Genomic DNA, 16,466 nt, shown 5'->3' on the forward strand with positions numbered 1-16,466 from the left:
AATCGGACCACAACCCCCAGCAGGCACCGCGCGCCCATCTCACACCCTGCATCCCTCCGTCTGGCGCATATAGGCTAATGGAGAACAAATAGTGCCGCCGTTCAATGAACCGAACCCCTCACTAAAAAGCAATAAAAACAGTTAACGTTAACTTTAACATGTTAATAATTTGTTCTACATGTTAAAATTGTACACTTGTGCTTCCAGAGTGGTTAATGTTGTTTTCAATCACGCCCTTTTTTTATATAACCGGCGGAGTGATCATGATGGGGTGGGACTGGGCTGGATGTACTTCCGGTGGATCACCGGAAATGATTGCGCGCCCCAATGGGCGGCCTGGGCTGGTTGCTAGGAGACGGTGTGCGGTGGATAAGAGGGACTGACAGGTAAAGTTATCGTAACAGAAAATGGTGGAAATCATCGGCAGGTCTGACAGTATCTGTGGATAGAGAAAGAGAGTTAATGTTTCCTGTCTGTGACCTTCCATCAGCACTGGGGAATGTTGGAGAGAGAGAGAATCCCATTGACAGGAGGGTCAATGAGACAGAGGGAGACAGATTGAAAAGAACCAGAGGGGAAGATTAGGAGAAATTATTTTATGCAGCAACTTGTTGCAATTTGGAATTCCCCAGTTGAAAGGGAGGTGGAAGCTTCAATAATAACTTTCAAATGGGGAATTGGATAAATACTTGAAGGGGAAAACAATGAGGGTGATGTGGGTATAGGGGGAGGGCTGGTGGGGGGCGGGGAATAGTGTCTAGCCCTTTCAAAGAGCCAGCACACAGGCTCTGTGCTGTTCCCCTTCCACCAAGAGTGAAATCATTGCTGTGGAAAACAAGAGGAACACAGCCTTCCAATCTTAATAAAGCTGGGATAAAAGCAAAATACTGCGGATGCTGGAAATCTGAAACAAAAACAAAAATAGCTGGAAAAAACTCAGCAGGTCTGACAGCATCTGCGGAGAGGAGTATAGTTAACGTTTCAAGTCCGTATGACTCTTCATCAGTAATACGGACTCGAAACATTAACTGTATTCCTCTCCGCAGATGTTGTCAGACCTGCTGAGTTTTTCCAGCTATTTTTGTTTTTGTTGTTAATAAAGCTGGGATTGTGTGGATTATTAGAGCACTTGTTGGACATGTGACAGTGCTGAGCCTGAATGTGCATGTTGTAAAGTCCTTCCAAGCTGTAACTTATTACTGTAACTAGAAAACAGAAGACTGATGTGTAACCTGTTTGAGGACTTGAAAATTATGAAAGGGTACATGTAGAGGAGATGCTTCTACTTGTGTGGGAATCCAAGGCTATAGGCAATAAATATAAAAATTCACTAATAAATCCGCCAGGAAATTCAGGAGAAAATTCTTCACCTAAGAGAGTGAGAATGTGGAGTTTTCTCAGGGAGTGGTTAAGGTGAATAGCATTCTGGTATTAAGGGAACGGAGAAAGGGGTAAAAAGTTATGATGTTAGGATGATGAAGAGGGATGGGGGGAGGTTTGTCTGGTGTATAAATTCCACAGGGTTTGGTTGGGCTGAATGGCATGTTTTTGTACTGTATTTTCTATGTAATGTAATTACTGTAAAACCATAATGTGGAGTTGGTCATTTTTTTTATAAATAACTTTCTGCTTTTTGTGGAAACTCCATACCCACTCCATCCCCATACCCAGAAAAAAATTGTTTGTCACATTAAAGTAGCATTAATAAATTTGCCCACTGTACAGCTCTTACTAGAAACATAGGAGCAGGAATAGGCAATTCAGCCCATCGAGCCTGTTCCGCCATTCAATACAATCACGGCTGATCACTCACTTCAATGCCTTTTTTGAACACCATCCCCATATCCCTTTATATCATTGGTATTTAGAAATCTGTCAATCTCTGCTTTAAACATACTCAATGACTGAGCTTCCACATACCTCTGGGGTAGAGAATACCCTCTGAGTAAAAAAAATTCTCCTCATCTCGGTCCTAAGTGGCTTCCCCCTTATTTTGAAATTGTGTCCCCTGGTTCTAGAATCTCCAAGCAGGTGAAACATCTTAACTGCATCTACTTTGCCTATCCCTTTAATTATTTTGTAGGTTTCAATGAATGATAATCTCATGCTTCGAAATTCTAGAGAATACAGGCCCAGTTTCTCTTCATAGGACAGTCCCGCCATCCCGGGAACAAGTCTGGTGAACCCTCGTTGCACTCCCTCTATGAAAATAATATCATTCCTAAGGTAAGGGAACCAAAACTGCACATACTACTCCAGGTGCGGTCTAACCAAGATTCTATACAATTGAAGCAAGACTTTGCTACTCCTGTACTCAAATCCTCTTGTGATAAAGGCTAACATGCCATTATCCTTCCTAATTGCTTGCTGCACCTGCATGTTAGCTTTCAGTGACTTATTGATGAGGACACTCAGATCCCTTTGTACATCTACACTTTCTAATTGCTCACCTTAATAAATACCCTGCACATCTGTTCCTCTACCAAAGTGATAACCTCATATTTTTCCACGTTATACTCCATTTGCCATGTTCTTTCCCACTCACTAAGTCTGTCCAAATCCTCTTGAAGCCACTTTGCATCTTCCTCACAACACACATTTCCACCTAGCTTTGTGTCATCCGTGAATTTGGAAATATTACATTTGGTCCCCACATTCAAATCATTGATATATATCATGAACAGATGGGGCACAAGTACTGATTCTTGCCATACCCCACAAGTCACAGCCTACCAATGTGAGAATCACCCCTTTGTTCCTACTCTCTGATTTCTGCCGGTTAACCAATCCTTAATCCATGCCGGTATATTACCTCTTATCTCGTGCTTTAATTTTGCTAACCAACCACCTGGAAGTTCCCCTCCAAGCCACTCAACTTCCTGACTTGGAAATATATCGCTGTTCCTTCACTGTCGCTGGGTCAAAATCCTGGAACTCCCTCCCTAACAGCACTGTGGGTGTACCTACATCACAGAGACTGCAGAGGTTCAAGAAGGCAGCTCACCACCACCTTATCAAGGGCAATTAGGGATGGGCAAAAATGCTGGCCTAGCCAGCGTGTCCAGATACCATAAATGAATAAGAAAAATCCCTGTCTTAAATTGGTGGCCCCTTACTTTTAAACTGTGACCTCTAGTCCTAGATTCTCCCACAAGAGGAAACATCCACTCTGTCAAGACCACACAAGATCGTGTATGTTCCAATCAAGTCACCTCTTGCTCTTCTCAACTCCAGCGGATACAAGCCTAGCCTGTCCAACCTTTCCTCACAAGACAACCCACCTGTTCCAGGTATTAATCTAGTAAACCTTCTGTGAACAGCTTCCAACGTATTTACACCCTTCCTTAAATAAGGAGAACAATGCTGTACACAGTACTCCCGATATGGTCTCACCAATGCCCTGTATAGCTGAAGCATAACCTCACTACTTTTGCGTTCAATTCCCCTCGCAATTAACAATAATATTCTATTAGCTTTCCTAATTACTTGCTTTACCTGCATACTAACCTTTTGCGATTCATGCACCAGGACACCCACATCCCTCTGTAACTCAGAGCCCTGCAGTCTCTCACCAGTTAGATGATGTGCTTTTTTATTCTTCCTGCCAAAATGGACAATCTCACATTTTCCCACATTATACTCCATTTGCCAGATCTTTGCCCACTCACTTAATCTACCTATATTCCCTTGTAGCCTCCTTATGTACTCTTCACTATTTACTTTCCTACCTATCTTTATGTCATTAGCAAATTTAGCAACCGTACCTTCGGTCCCTTCGTCCAAGTCATTTATGTAAATTGTAAAAAATGGAGGCCCCAGCACTGATCCCTGTGTAACATCAGTTGTTACGTTCCACCAACCAGAAAAAGACCCATTTATGCTTACTCTCTGTTAGCTATTTGCTAGCCAATCTTCTATCCATGCCAATATGTTACCCCTAAACCATGATTTTTATTTTCTGCAATTACATTTAATGTGGCACCTTATCAAATGCCTTCTGGAAATCTAAGTACAGTACATCCACCAGTTCCCTTTATCCACAGCAAATGTTACTTCTTCAAAGAACTCCAATACATTAGTTAAACATGATTTCATTCTCATAAAACCAAGCTAACTCTGCCTGATTATCTTTAATTTATCTAAGTGCCCAGCTATTACGTTTTTAACAATCAATTCTAAAATTTTGCCTATGACAGATATAAAGTTAACTGGCCTGTAGATTCCTGCTCTCTGTCTCCCTCCCTTTTTGGAACCTCCCCATAATTTAGGGAATCTTGGAAAATGAAAACCAACCCATCAACTATCTCATGAGCACTTCTTTTAAGACCCTAGGATGAAGTCCATCAGGACCTAGGGACTTGTCAGTCCGCAGCTCCAACAATTTTCTCAGTACCACTTCCCTGGTGATTGTAATTTTCTCGAATTCCTCCCTTCATTACATTTCCTGATTTACAGCTATTTCTGGGACGTTGATTGTATCCTCTATAGTGAAGACCGATGCAAAATACCTGTGTAATCCATCTGCCATCTCCTTATTTTCCATTATTAATTACCCAGACTCACTTTCTGTAGGACCAACACTCACTTTGTTAATCTTTTCTTTTTAAATACTATAAAAATTCATCTCTTTTCATATTTCTAGCTAGCTTTCTCTGGTACTCCAATTTTTCCCTCATTAATCGTTTAGTTATTCTTTGCTGTTTCTTATATTCTGTTCAATCCTCTGACCTGTCACCCATCTGTGTGTAATTATATGATTTTTCTTTAAGTTTGATACTATCTTTAACTTTTTTAGTTAACCACGGATAGTGGGTCCTCTCCTTGGAATTTTTTTTCTCGTTGGAATGTATCTATTCTGTGTATTCTAAAATATCCACTTAAATGTCTGCTGCTAAATCTCTATTGACCTATCCCTTATTTGCCAATTTCACTTTAGTTATATATTTTTTGAAATAAGGAGACCAAAACCGTACACAGTACTCCAGATGTGGTCTCACCAATGCCCTGTACAGCTGCAGTAAAACTTCACTATTTTTATAAAAACAGAAAATTGGTTGTGGGAGGGGGCGGTGGTGGGTGAAAAAAGGATAGAAAATGGGATTTAAAAAGGGGATAAAACTGCGGGTGAATGAATAAAAATAAAGTAAGTGGATAAAAAATAAAAATTAATGTAGAAGAAAGGGGATTAAAAAGGGGGGTGAGGATGGAGGAGAGAGTTCATGGTCTGAAGTTGTTGAACTCAATGTTAAATCCAGAAGGCTGTAAAGTGCCTAATTAGAAGATGTGGTGCTGTTCCTCCAGTTTGTGTTGGGCTTCACTGGAACATTGCAGCAGGTCAAGGATGGATATGTGGGCATGAGAGCAGGATGGTATGTTGAAATGGCAAGTGACAGGACGGTCTGGGTCACGCTTATGGACAGGCCGGAGGTGTTCCGCAAAGCGGTCACCCAGTCTGCGTTTGGTCTCCCTGCTGTAGAGGAGACCACACTGGGAGCAATTTGAATTCAGTAAAAATCTGGAATTAGAAGTCTGATGATGACCATGAAACTATGGCCCATCTCGTAAAAACTGGTTCACTAATGCCCTTTAGGGAAGGAAATCTGCCGTCCTTACCTGGTCTGGACTATATGTGACTCCAGACCCACAGCAACGTGGTTGAACAAGGGCATTTAGATGATGGGCAATAAAGGTTAATTGTTAAACATTAATTTCGTACCATAGAACTAAACAAAGGAATTATTTTTCTGCTGTTAGGCAAGAAGAATACAGGATTCCATTTGTTTCTTTCTGAAAAGATCAAACAAGTATATTATAAAACAGAAATGCTGGAAATCCTTTGTCAGAACTATACCAACACGTTTAGTATGCAGTAGAGTTGAATAGAAATGTATTAAAGATGTATTGAAATATTACAAGAGTATTATAATAGCTTAATAAGAGTGTGGGAAGGGAAACCAGTAAGTAAATTCCTTCTCAACAATTAGCCATGGAGCAGAATGGAGTTAGTTTGATGAGTTATCTAGTCTGCTAGGAAATCATGTAACATAAAGAGAGGGGAAAAGTAGCAAAACATGGCGATGAAAAATAACCAATGGATTGAAAGATTATATAGTGCATAATGTCCTAGGCCCAAACTTTTTCTACATGTCATATGATCTTTTAAAACTTTTCAGTGTGGCTGTTGAATAGTGATGCCTTGTGTTTGGGGTAAAACAATAGGAAAAGCCTTTCAGTATTTTATTGTCTTGGAAGAACAAACAGTCTATCCATGATTTTTTTAATTGGCTGATTACAGGGTCATTACATCCATGGTACAAAATAGCTGTAGGTAGTATTTCATTTCTTGGAGGAGTAAAAGCTTTGGGAATGGGCACAACGCCTCTTGCTTCTGTTTAGGGAAAGTTATCCTAATTTTCATTTGGTTTAAGTGTGTAAATAAATAAAGAAAAAATAATAAAATATAGTTGTTATTTATGTCATACTTCTTCCTCACCACCTTACCTAATTGCATAGAGGTTAGATATAGGTTGACAGGTGTGGACACCCCCCGCCCCATTAAGCATGGTACTGTTAGAGTTAAACACGTGCGGCTTACTACAATAGAGAATTGGCAAACTGAGATTGGAAAATCCCATCCTAAGTGATTGATTTACCTTTCTATATCCCTGGCTGACTGGCTGGTCAGTTATCAATAACATGGTGATAACATGGTAACATTTGATAAGGTGCCACGTCAAAAGCTACTACACGAGATAAAAGCACATAGTATAGGGTGTAACATATTAGAATGGATAAAGGATTGGTTAGCCGACAGGAAACAGAGAGTAGGGTAAATGGGTCTTTTTTCAGGTTGGCAAGCTGTAACGAGTGGAGTACCACAGGGATCTGTGCTGAGGCCTCAGCTATTTAAAACCTATATCAATGACTTGGATGAAGGAACCGAATGTATGGTTGCTAAATTTGCCAATAACATCAAGGTAGGTAGGCAGTACGTTGGCAGAGGAGGTAGAGAGTATGCAAAGGGATACAGACAGGTTAAGTGAGTGGGCAAAAATTTGACAGATGGAGTATAATGTGGGAAAATGTGAATTCGTCCACTTTGGCAGGAAGAATAGAAAAGCAGTATACTATTTAAATGGAGAGAGACTGCAGAACTCTGAGGTACAGAGAGATCTGGGTGTCCTGGTACATGAATCACAAAAAGTTAGTAAGGTATAGCAAGTGATTAGGAAGGCAAATGTTGGTGTTTATTACAAGGAGAATGGAATATAATAGCAAGGGACAGAAGGTGCTGGAAAAACTCAGGTCTGGCAGCATCTGTGGAGAGAGAAACAGAGTTAAAATTTCGAGTCCAATTCTTCATAGCTGAAGGGAGGTAGAAATGTGATGGGTAATATGCTATTGAAAAGGGGGGAAGGGTCAGGTAGAACAAAAGGGTAAATCAGGGATAGGTTAGAGGGCAAAGATGTCATGGAACAAAAGGCAAAGGGAGTGGGAATAGTAGTAATAAAGGAACAAAGCAATGGCCCAGAGAAGGTGTTAATAGCAGAATATGAGCCTGACTCTTTTTTAACTCACCTTTCAAGTTTCTGGAATGGGACTTGCACCCATGACCTTCTGACTGAGAAATGAGAGTGTTACCCACTGAGCCACAGCTGACACCTCATTGAATTGACTAATACATTTATGCAAATCTTCTTTGGTATGTTAGATGGTGTAACAACTAGATGCATTGGCGGACATCTGTAAGAACAGACATTACATTAAATTGACCCCGGTGGTTGCTTGCACTAGTTAAACACTTGGAAGAAATTGTTTCTACAGCCAAATGCATTCTGCAGTAACTGCGCTTAAATGTCCACATAACAAGTGCACCATTTAGGGGTATTGTCTGCAAAATAATCCACAGACATGAGATACTGGGCTGATATCTCTTGTACTGCGAAGGCATGATTACACCTGTCTCCATTGGGCAGGGGAGGTATTTATGGTAGAACTCTTGCACTATGCCCTGTCTTGCACTTTCTTAGTAATTCAGGGACATGCTTGGGCAGCTGCAGGAAGTAACACCCAACTTTTGAGCATTGTTCTGGAAATTACATGTAAAAGAATGGAAGATATCAGCCAGCTGAACTACCATTATTTTAGACTTCATTGCACTATCAGTTCATGTTTGGAAGACATGTTGCACCAGTTTTTTCCCCCAGCTTCACAATTACCTGGTCCACAGGTAACTTGACATGTGGCATTTTTGGTTCTTGTTGCCTGTCTGAGTAATAATGGAAGTCCTAGAGGCAACGCTCTTGATTGATGGAAGACAATCTATTCCCTTCATCATCGAATAAACCTCTATCAGGTCATCCATAAATCTGTGCCTCTCTAAAGTTTATAGTCCCAACTCTTTCAGCCTATCTTGATAACCCAGTTGAGTGACCCTGCCTCACACTCTTTCCAAAGCTTCAATATCACCTAACATGTGAGGAGATCAAAACTGGACACTTTATTCCAAATGAGGTCTGACCAAAATCTTATACAAGGACAATTTAATATGCTTTGTCTTAGTCAATTATCCTTTAAATGTGCCCCACATTTCAGTTGCTCCAGCTATCACTTTTTGCAAGAATGAAGTTCAATTCTCCAAACCCTTGAGGCAACAATTGTGTAACTAAAACTGTAAGGTACATAACCTTTGATAAATGGAATTCTTATGTATGTCAACTGTTTTTTTCACCTTCTTATAGACTTTATTGGGACATTTCCTTTTCACTCAGTTTGGGTAATTGACAGATTAATGCAGACTAGTATCTGGGAGACAAGGAGGAAAGCAGCTTGCAGAGTACAACTTGTGCCATGTTGCCTGTATAGTGGGGGTAGATTCTTAATTCAAAGCAGGAATTCAGTTGATGCCTTCTTTATATCTGGGAGAGAATCGAGGGTCTAGATTACAACTAATCAAATATGATCCCAGTGGGAGCTGTGCTTGAACACTAGCAACTCTCTAAACTCGTACCCTTTTCATGCACAATTCCCCCCTGTGGTCAATGAATCATATAATCAGTTTACCCAGCTAGACTCTTCGGTTTTGGAACATGATTTTGAGAATATTACATCTATTCTTAAATCTTCATCAAATGAACAAAATGTTTGTCAGACTACAGCCAGACTTTGAGTTAGGAGTTAAAAATCCATTGATATCTTAAGTAACACTGTGAAGCTTTAAAGCACCAATCTCATGAACTTGCACAAACGATATTGCATGTTGGAACTTACTTCCTGCCATTTCAGCAATGGGGATACTTTTAGAGACTTGCCCCAGAATTCAGCAAGTGTCAGTGATGAAATAGCCACAGGAGGGCAGCATTCTCACTGTCAAATCAGCAATGAAGGAGCCTGGTTAACAGGTTGTGGAAATTGCAATTTGGTTGAAAACTGTGTCCAAATAAAGCCATTAGGACTCCCTTGACATGGTATTGAATCAGCAAGGTACTCCTGAGATACAGTTATATAGATGATTCAGTATGTTAGTGTACTGGAGTGTTGTGATGTAGAATACTGGGGCATGGGCTTGCTCCTGCAATTTCCCATATATGACTTCTCTATCGCAGTCAGGCTGGCTGATGGAGTGCGAAACAGAGATAAGGGAGAGAGAAATTTAACAGAGGAAATCAGAAACTGGATCATCTCGATCATAATTATTACAGTCTGTTATCCAGGTCCTGCTTACTCACTTGCCCTCTCAGTTGGGTGCTGCCAAAATAGGATTTTAAAATGAGTTGAACTAAAAAGAAAACTGCAATAAACCGTCACAGCAGATCATAACTGTGCTAAGGTTTGTTAAAACTGACCTATTTATGAAACCGTTATGGGGTTTTATGGGAAATGGACAAATCCCTAATGAAAGAAAGACTTGCATTTATATAGCGCCTTTCACAACCACAGGATGCCCCAAAACCAGTGAAGTACTTTTGAAGTGTAGTCTCTGTGTAATGTGGGGAATTTAACAATTCTGACAAAAAAAGTAACCTTCTGTGATGTAATCACTGTGCAATCTAATGGCCATGTGAATGTTAAGAGCATACAACATAATATGAACATACGAATTAGGAGCAGGTGTAGGCCACTCGGCCTGTCGAGCCTACTCTGCCAATCAATGAGATCATGGCTGATCTGCTTGTGGCCTCAGCTTGACATTCCTACTTACCCCTGATAATCTTTCACCCATTTGCTTATCCAGAATCTATCTAGTTCTGCCTTAAAAATATTCAAAGACTCTGCTTCCGTCACCTTTTGAGGAAGAGAGCTCCAAAGACTCACGACCCTCTGAGAGAAAAAATTTCTCCTCATCTCTGTCTTAAATGGGCGACCCCTTTTATTTTTAAACAGCGACCCCTAGTTCTAGATTCTCCAACAAGAGGAAAAATCATCTCCACATCCACCCTGTCAAGACCCCTCTTAGAATCAAGTCACCTCTTACTCTTCTAAACTCCAACAGATACAAGTCTAGCCTTTCCCTATAAGACAACCCACCCATTCTACAGATTAGTCTAGTAAACCTTGTCTGTTACTTATATACTCTACAGTGAAAACCGATGCAAAATACCTGTTCAATTCATCTGCCATCTCCTTATTTTCCATTATTAGTTCCCCAGGCTCATTTTCTTCTCTGAACTGCTTCCAATGCATTTACATCCTTCTGGTCTCCAATGCCCTGTATAACTGAATCATTATTTCTCTACTCTTGTATTCAATTCCCTTCACAATAAACAATAACATTCTATTAGCTTTCCTAATTACTTGCTGTACCTGCATACTAGCTTTTTGTGATTCATGCACTAGGGCATCCAGATCCCTCTGAATCTGAGTTCTGCAGTCTCTCACCATTTAGATAATATGCTTTTTTTATTCTTCCTGCCAAAATGGACAATTTCACATTTTCCCACATTATACTCCATTTGCCAGATCTTTGTCCACTCACTTAACCTACCTATGTCACTTTGTAGCTTCCTTATGTCCTCTTTGCAACTTACATTCCTACCTATCTTTGTGTCATCAAATTTAGCAATCATACTTTCAGTCCTTTCATCCAAATCATTTATATAAATAAAAAGTTGAGCCCCCAAAACTGATCCCTGTCCACTCATTACATCTTGCCAACCAGGCTCCTTAGACAGCACCTGCCAAACCCACAACTGCTACTATCTAGAAGGACAAGGGCAGAAGACACATGGGAACACCATCACCTGGAAGTTCCCCTCCAAGCCACTCACCATCCTGACTTGGAAATATATCACTGTTCCTTCACTGTCACAGGGTCAAAATCCTGGAATACCCTCCCTAACAGCACTGTGGGTGTACCTACACCCACAAGGACTTCAAGAAGGCAGCTCACTACCACCTTCTCAAGGGCAACTAGGGATGGGCAATAAATGCTGGCCTAGCCAGCGAAGCCCACATCCCATGAATGAATTTTTAAAAAAGACCCATTTATGCCTACCCTCTGCTTCCTGTTAGCTAGCCAATCTTCTATCCATGCCAATATGTTTCCCCCTACACCATAAACTTTTATTTTCCACAATAACCTTTGATGTGGCACCTTGTCAAATGCCTTCTGGAAATCTAAGTACACTACATACACCAATTCCTCTTTATCCACAGCACATGTTATTTCTTCAAAGAACTCCAATAAATTGGTTAAACATGATTTCCCTCTCACCAAACCATGTTGATTGACTCAGCCTGATTACATTGAATTTCTAACATTTTCCCTATGACACATGTTAAGCTAACTGGAATGTAGTTTTCTGCTTTCTGTCTCTCTCTCTCTCTCTTTTTGAATAAAGGAGATACATTCACTATTTTCCAATCTGATGGAACTTCCCTGAATCTAGGGAATTTTGGAAAATTAAATCCAATGCATCAATTATCTCACTAGCCATTTCTTTTTAAGACGCTAGGGTGAAGTCCATCAGGACTGGGGACTTGTCAGCCCGCAGTTCCAACGATTTGCTCAGTACCACTTACTTCCCTGGTGATTGTAATTTTCCTGAGTTCCTCCCTCTCTTCCGTTTGCTGATTTACAGCTACTTTTGGGATGTTACTTATATCCTCTATAGTGAAGACTGACGCAAAATACCTGTTTAATTCATCTGCCATTTCCCTATTTTCCATTATTAATTCCCCCAACTTACTTGCTGTGGGCTGAATTTTCCCCCCGTCGGGTGTGGTTTGTGCGGGGGTGGGCGGGAGCGAGCGCGAACCCAATCGGCACCCCCGATCGGGTGCACGCCGCCATTTTACGTAGGCAGGCCTTACAGTGTGACACACACCCAGAAGTGCTGTGCAGATGGGGGGTATTCCCGGAGTCGTGCGCGAAAGCGCGCAGAACTCTCCAAGGCATGGATGTGTCTCAGGGAGATTAGTTTAAGTTCTGAAAAATGTAATAAAGGTAAAAAAAAATTTTCAGGACATCTCGCCCGTGGATGAGATTTCATGAAAAATGCGAAGGCCGCCTGGGCTCTTCGCCTGCCTGCTAACCTTAAGGTTGGACGGGCAGCATTCTTAACAACTTTAATTACTTTCTTAATGGCCTTAATAGGCCTTTGATAGTTAGGCGGGCGCACAGCCACCGAACTGACAATCTAAGGCCCCGCTTGCCGACCAGACAATTCTTACAAGAACAAAGAACAAAGAAAAGTACAGCACAGGAACAGGCCCTTCGGCCCTCCAAGCCTGCGCCGATCATATTGCCCGTCAACTAAAGCATTTTGCACTTCCGGGGTCCGTATCCCTCTATTCCCATCCTATTCATGTATTTGTCAAGCTGCCTCTTAAACACCACTATCGTACCTGCTTCCACCACCTCCTCTGGCAACGAATTCCAGACACTCACTACCCTCTGCATAAAAAACTTGCCCCGCACGTCTCTATAATATTCTCCTCTCACCTTAAATCTATGTCCCCTAGTAATTGACTCTTCCACCCTGGGAAAAAGCTTCTGACTATCCACTCTGTCCATGCCACTCATAATTTTGTAAACTTCTATCAAGTCGCCCCTCAATCTCCATCGCTCTAGTGAGAACAATCCGAGTTTCTCCAACCTCTCCTCATTGCTAATAACCTTCAGACCAGGCAGCATCCTGGTAAACCTCCTCTGCACCCTCTCCAATGCCTCCATATCCTTCTGGTAATGTAGTGACCAGAATTGCACGCAATATTCCAAGTGTGGCCTAACCAAGGTTCTATACAGCTGCAGCATGACTTCCCAGCTTTTATACTCAATACCCCTGCCAATGAAGGCAAGCATGCCATATGCCTTCCTGACTACCTTAACCACCTGCGTTGCCACTTTCAGTGACCTGTGGACCTGTACACCCAGATCCCTCTGCCCGTCAATGCACTTAAGGGTTCTGCCATTTACTGTATAATTCCTGCCTGTATTAGACCTTCCAAAATGCATTAATTCGCATTTGTCCGGATTAAACTCCATCTGCCATTTCTCCGCCCAAGTCTCCAACCGATCTATATCCCGTTGTATCCTTTGACAATCCTCTTCACTATCTGCAACTCCTCCAACCTTAGTGTCGTCTGCAAACTTACTAATTAGCCCAGTTACATTTTCCTCCAAATCATTTATGTATACTACAAACAGCAAAGGTCCCAGCACTGATCCCTGCGGAAGTCCACTAGTCACAGCTCTCCATTCAGAAAAGCACCCTTCCACTGCTACCCTCTGTCTTCTATGACCAAGCCAATTCTGTATCCATCTTGCCAGCTCACCTCTGATCCCGTGCGACTTTCCTTCTGTACCAGACTGCCATGAGGGACCTTGTCAAAGGCCTTACTGAAATCCATGTATATAACATCCACTGCCCTTCCATCGTCGATCATCTTTGTCACTTCCTCGAAAAACTCGATCAAGTTAGTGAGACACGACCTCCCCTTCACAAAACCATGCTGCCTCTCACTAATATGCTCATTTGCTTCCAAATGGTAGTAAATCCTGTCACGAAGAATCTTCTCCAATAATTTCCCTACCACTGACGTAAGGCTCACCAGCCTGTAATTTCCTGGATTATCCCTGCTACCCTTCTTAAACAATGGAACAACATTGGCTATTCTCCAGTCCTCTGAGACCTCACCTGTAGCCAGTGAGGATACAAAGATTTCTGTCAAGGCCCCAGCAATCTCCTCCCTTGCCTCCCTCAGTACTCTGGGGTAGATCCCATCTGGCCCTGGGGACTTATCCACCTTAATATTCTTCAAGACGCCTAACACCTTTTTTGATCTCAACATTATCCAGGCTATCTACACACTCTTCCCTAGACAAATCGACTGCTAAGTCCTTCTCTTTGGTGAATACTGATGAAAAGTATTCATTTAGTATCTCTCCCATTTCTTCTGGCTCCACACACAGATTCCTGCCTCTGTCCCTGAGTGGGCCTACCCTTTCCCTGGCTACCCTCTTGCTTTTTACATATGTATAAAAGACCTTGGGATTTTCCTTAATCCAGGTTGCCAGTGACTTTTCATGACTCCTTTTAGCCCTCCTGACTCCTTGCTTAAGTTTTTTCCTACTTTCTTTATATTCTCTACGGGCTTCATCTGTTCCCAGCCTTCTAGCCCTTGCGAATGCTTCCCTTTTCTTTTTGACTAATCTCACAATATCCTTCGTTATCCAAGGTTCCTGAAACTTGCCATGCTTATCCTTCATTCTAGCAGGAACATGCCGGTCCTGAATTCTTATCATCTGACGTTTGAAAGCCCCCCACATGTCAGTTGTTGATTTGCCCTCAAACATCCGCCTCCAGTCTAGATTCCTCAGTTCCTGCCTAATGTAGTTATAATTAGCCTTCCTCCAATTAAGCACCTTAACCCGAGGACTCCTGTTATCCTTATCCACCAGTACCTTGAAACTTACTGAATTATGGTTACTTTTCCCGAAATGCTCCCCTACTGAAACTTCGACCACCTGGCTGGGTTCATTCCCTAATACCAGGTCCAGTATTGCCCCTTCCCTAGTTGGACTATCTACATATTGTCTCAGGAAGCCCTCCTGGATGCACCTTACAAATTCTGCACCATCCAAACCCCTAGCACTAAGTGATTCCCAGTCAATATAGGGAAAGTTAAAATCACCCACCACAACAACCCTATTGCTTTTACATCTTTCCAATATCTGCCTACATAACTGTTCCTCAATCTCCCGCCGGCAATTGGGAGGCCTATAGTAAACCCCCAACATTGTGACTGCACCCTTCCTATTCCGGAGCTCTACCCATATTGCCTTGCTGCATGAGCCCACCGAGGTGTCCTCTTGTCGTACAGCTGTGATATTCCCCTTAACCAGCAGTGCAACTCCCCCACCTCTTCTACATCCCTCTCTATCCTGCCTGAAACATCTAAATCCTGGAACGTTTATCTGCCAATCCTGTCCATCCTTCAACCAAGTGTCTGTAATAGCAATAACATCATAGTCCCAAGTACTAATCCAAGCTCTAAGCTCATCTGCCTTGCCTGTTATACTTCTCGCATTGAAACAAATGCATTTCAGACCCCCAGTCCCACTGTGTTCAGTAATTTCTCCCTGCCTGCCCTTCCTCTTAGTCCTACTGGCCATATTCACTAGTTCCCAGTCATTTATTTCACCTGCTGACCTATTGCTCTGGTTCCCACCCCCCTGCCATACTAGTTTAAACCCTCCCGAGTGACACTAGCAAACCTCACAGCCAGGATATTGGTGCCCCTCCAGTTTAGATGCAACCCGTCCTTCTTGTACAGGAGCCACCTGCCCCGGAAGAGATCCCACTGATCCAGATATCGGAAACCCTTCCTCCTACCCCATCTGTTCAGCCATGTGTTCAGCTGCACTATCTTCCTATTTCTAGCCTCACTGGCACGTGGCACAGTAATCCTGAGATTACAACCCTAGAGGTCCTGTTTTTGAACTTTCTGCCTAACTCCCTGAACTCTCGCTGCAGGACCTCGTCACTCTTCCTGCCTATGTCATTAGTACCAATGTGTACCACGACCTCTGGCTGTTCTCCCTCCCCCTTCAGAATATCCCGTACCTGATCAGAGACATCTTGGACCCTGGCACCAGGGAGGCAACATACCATCCTGGTGTCTTTTCACGACCACGGAAGCGCCTGTCTGAGCCCCTGACTATAGAGTCCCCTATGACAATTGCTCTTCTGTGCTTTGGCGCCCCCTGCTGAACAACAGAGACAGCCGTGGTGCCACTGCTCTGGCTACTGCTGTTGTTTTCCCCTGATAGGCCATCCCCCCCCCAACAGTATCCAAAATGGTATACCTGTTAGAGAGGGGGACAGCCACAGGGGATTTCTGCACTGACTGCCTGCCCCTTCTAGCGGTCACCCATCCATCTGTCTGTACCTTGGGTGTGACCACATCTCCAAAACTCCTGTCAATGACGCTTTCCGCCACCTGAATGCTCCTAAGTGCATCCA

At 42.5% G+C, this 16,466-nt stretch overlaps 1 protein-coding gene across 3 annotated transcripts in view; it reads left to right on the forward strand.

Moving 5' to 3' along the window:
* The first annotated feature begins 288 nt into the window (after window positions 1-288).
* wdpcp (WD repeat containing planar cell polarity effector) overlaps window positions 289-16,466 on the forward strand; it is a 161,320-nt gene continuing 145,142 nt past the window's right edge. For 2 of the 3 annotated variants that reach the window (XR_013578649.1, XM_078556529.1), the window contains exon 1: window positions 289-386. The gene's annotated coding sequence lies outside the window, so the exon portion shown is untranslated. Of the gene's footprint in view, window positions 387-5,781; window positions 5,805-16,466 lie in introns of those variants that run through there. The other variant, XM_078556530.1, reaches the window with a different exon arrangement.

This window comes from Cetorhinus maximus, chromosome 14 (genome assembly GCF_964194155.1).
Source record: "Cetorhinus maximus chromosome 14, sCetMax3.hap1.1, whole genome shotgun sequence".
In the NCBI taxonomy this organism is placed as follows: Eukaryota; Metazoa; Chordata; class Chondrichthyes; order Lamniformes; family Cetorhinidae; genus Cetorhinus; species Cetorhinus maximus.